The 3,129-nt window shown below is 50.0% G+C and overlaps 1 pseudogene; it reads left to right on the top strand.

The window, feature by feature from the left end:
- Window positions 1-1,044: 1,044 nt before the first annotated feature.
- LOC102248438 lies at window positions 1,045-2,858 on the top strand (annotated as a pseudogene).
- Window positions 2,859-3,129: the final 271 nt, after the last annotated feature.

Genomic DNA, 3,129 nt, shown 5'->3' with positions numbered 1-3,129 from the left:
CCCTCCCCGCTGAGCCAGGCCGAGACTGGGAAGCAGCGAGGACGCGTGGGCTACAGGCCAGCGTGGTTGGCGGGATGGATTTCCGGGTCACGCACTGCGACTTCCGGTCACGCACTGCGATTTCCGGGTCACGCACTGCAGAGCAGGTCACCGTGGAGTGGAGCAAGTTCTCCTGTGGATGCCGATCAGCATGGCCTACACCAGTGGTTCTCAACCTTCCTAATGCCGGGGCCCTTTAATACAGTTCCTCATGTTGTGGTGACCCCCAATTTCATTGTTACAAATTGAACATAATTAAAGCATAGTGATTAATCACAAAAACAATATGTAATTATATATGTGTTTTCCCATGGTCTTAGGCGACCCCTGTGAAAGGGTCGTTCGACCCCCAAAGGGTTCGCGACCCACAGGTTGAGAACCGCTGGCCTACACCAAGCGTGTCAAACTCAAAGGCTACCACAGGCCAAATAAACAAGGTTTAAGTTTCTGTGGTCCGCAAAGAAACAAAAGCTTCCATTTTCATAGAAACGTAGGTTTATTTCGATAGAGACATGCTGAATACAAAGGGCTGAGATAAATGAGTCATCGTTAACATACAATAATAGAACATTTTAATAAAAATTAATATTTTTTCTTGAACATTAATTTACCAGACACTGAATAACTGCACAAATTAATAAGCGTAATGCAAATAAACCTATTTTTCTTGTTCTCTGACATCGAGATATTTCCTGTTGTGCACACCAAATAAGTCAGTCCGAGACTAATGACGTGGCCATCGGCTGCTAGAATATTCGCTGCTGGTATTAGTGGGGAGAAATGTGCGTCTGCACATAAGGCGCATAAGGGAAATGAATGCAACACGATTATAGTCATCAGTCATTAGCGAACATTGTAGTTCGTTATTCGTAATTATGTATAACAGGATATTATAAAAATTAAGTTACGAAATTTTTATTAACACATTTCTTACATACCGTTACATTGGCTGGGCCGCAAAAATATTCCTTGTGGGCCACATGTGACCCGCGGGCCACGAGTTTGACATGCTTGGCCTACCTGAATGATCACCAAGACCCACAGAGGAGACCTGGGCCTTGGGCTTCCAGAGAAAAACAACAAGAAGAAGCTGCTGGTTAAAGAGCCAGACTCAGCACTTGGTTTTGAACAGTAACAGTGATTTACCCGAGGTCTGTCCCACCACAGCCATATCACCCACGAGGAGTGTGATCCACAGGCGGTCACCGGAGATCCCTCTGGTGAAGAAAAAGAAGAAGAAAAAGAAGGACCACCGCACCCTCCGCGAGGAGCGCCCAGAACCCAAGACCACGTCCCGAGCCAGGCGGACAGAGAAGTCTCCTGGCCCCAGGACACAGGCTCTCAGTCCATCCGAGTTCCCCCGCGGGAAGAAGAAAAAGAAGAGGAAGTCCTTGTGGCCTCTGGCCCTGTCTCCTGGTTTGAAGGTGAAGACCTCCCTGGACCCCAGACAGGCCGAGGAAATAACCAGAGTGGCAAGAGTCTCAGAAAAACACAAGAAGGAGAAAAAGGCCCAGAGCAGCAGCCTCCTCAGCCAGGGACCCTTGGGTCTGCGAGGCCAGGGATGCCCTGCACGCCGGCTCCGTGGGGAAGGGTGACCGGGAACAGGCAGCCTTGGGGCAGAAAAGGAAGCCGGGAGCCCCAGGGAGCACAACATAACCATGAAGAAGAAGAAAACCCAGCAGGAGGGAGACACCCCCCTTGGCCACCCCAAGCCCTCCTGGTCCATGGAGACCAGCCCTAGGAGAGGAAGTACAAAGAAGCTGGCCAAAGTCAAGGCTTCAGAATACATCCCAGTAGGAGACGGCCTCAAGTCCCCTGGGAAGACGAACATGAAGTCCATTAAAGGGCCTAGGAGCTAGGCATTGAGGAGTCAGCTCTGAAGAGGAAGAGGAAGAGGAAGAAGAAGAGGAGGAGGAGGGGGAGGAGGAAAGAGGGAAGAAGAAGGAAGGAAGAGGAGGAGGAGGAGGAGGGGGAGGAGGAAAGAGGGAAGAAGAAGGAAGGAAGAGGAGGAGGAGGAGGAGGGGGAGGAGGAAAGAGGGAAGAAGAAGGAAGGAAGAGGAGGAGGAGGAGGAGGGGAAGGAGAAGAAGAAGAGGAGCAAAGTAGCAGAACTTTGGGAGGAGAAACCCAACCCAGACTTAGAGAGGGTGTTGGAAAAGAAAGGCCAGAGGGACAAGGTGCACATAGACCAGCTGGGGCGACAGGCCTTGCGGGAAGAAACTGGTCATGCCTGGCCTGCGTGGTTGAGTGTCAGCCTATGAACCAGGAGGTAACGGTTCGATTCCTGGTCAGGGCACATGCCCAAGTTGCAGGCTCGATCCCCAGTGTGGGGCCTGTGGGAGGCAGCCGATCAGTGATTCATCATTGATGTTTCTATCTTTCTCTCCCTCTCTCTTTCTCTCTGAAATCAATAAAAATATACTTTTTTTTAAAGAAAAGAAATTGATCACGAATCAGGCAAAACAGAAGCCTCTGAAACGCAGACGTGGACAGGAACTCAGTTTGGCCAGTGGGATACTGCTGGTATCGGAAACGAGGAACAGAAGCTGAAATTTCTCAAACTTATGGGTGGCTTTAAAAATCTGTCTCCTTCACTCAGCTGCACCCCTGAACTGATCAGAAGGCCCAACATGGCATTCACTTGACAGGAAGGTGACCAACAGCCTGCAGCAGAGCCTGCAGCAGGACTCCACCCTGCTGGCCCTCCCCTCCCCGCAGCTGGAAGCCCAGTCGGTGTGCTGGCCGTGGCTTCTCCACCGCCCCAAACAAAATCTTTTGTATTGACAGGCACGCTTCCAAGTCAATCAAGTTTGAAGATTAAACTCTACTGTCTTGTCTCCCAAGTCAAAATTGCTTTTATTATCCGGTTATGCAGACGGAAGCCTCTGACAGTTGTCTCGAATTGAACTCCTACAAAGGTTAAGGGAGACTCGGTGGATGTGCTTGGTCGACCTGGGGTGGGGGCAGCACATGTTCCAGTAGCCAAGAGAACATGGGAGTGACTAAAAACCACTATTGTCTGTGTTAAGCCCTCCGTCCCTGTTTGAAGACATCATTGTGTATAAATAACAACAGCTAACATTGGTTGAATA

The sequence above is a fragment of the Myotis brandtii genome, unplaced genomic scaffold (assembly GCF_000412655.1).
Source record: "Myotis brandtii unplaced genomic scaffold, ASM41265v1 scaffold303, whole genome shotgun sequence".
Taxonomy (NCBI): domain Eukaryota; kingdom Metazoa; phylum Chordata; class Mammalia; order Chiroptera; family Vespertilionidae; genus Myotis; species Myotis brandtii.
Note: the sequence above shows the minus strand (reverse complement) of the source record. Positions and strands in the feature narration are given on the sequence as shown.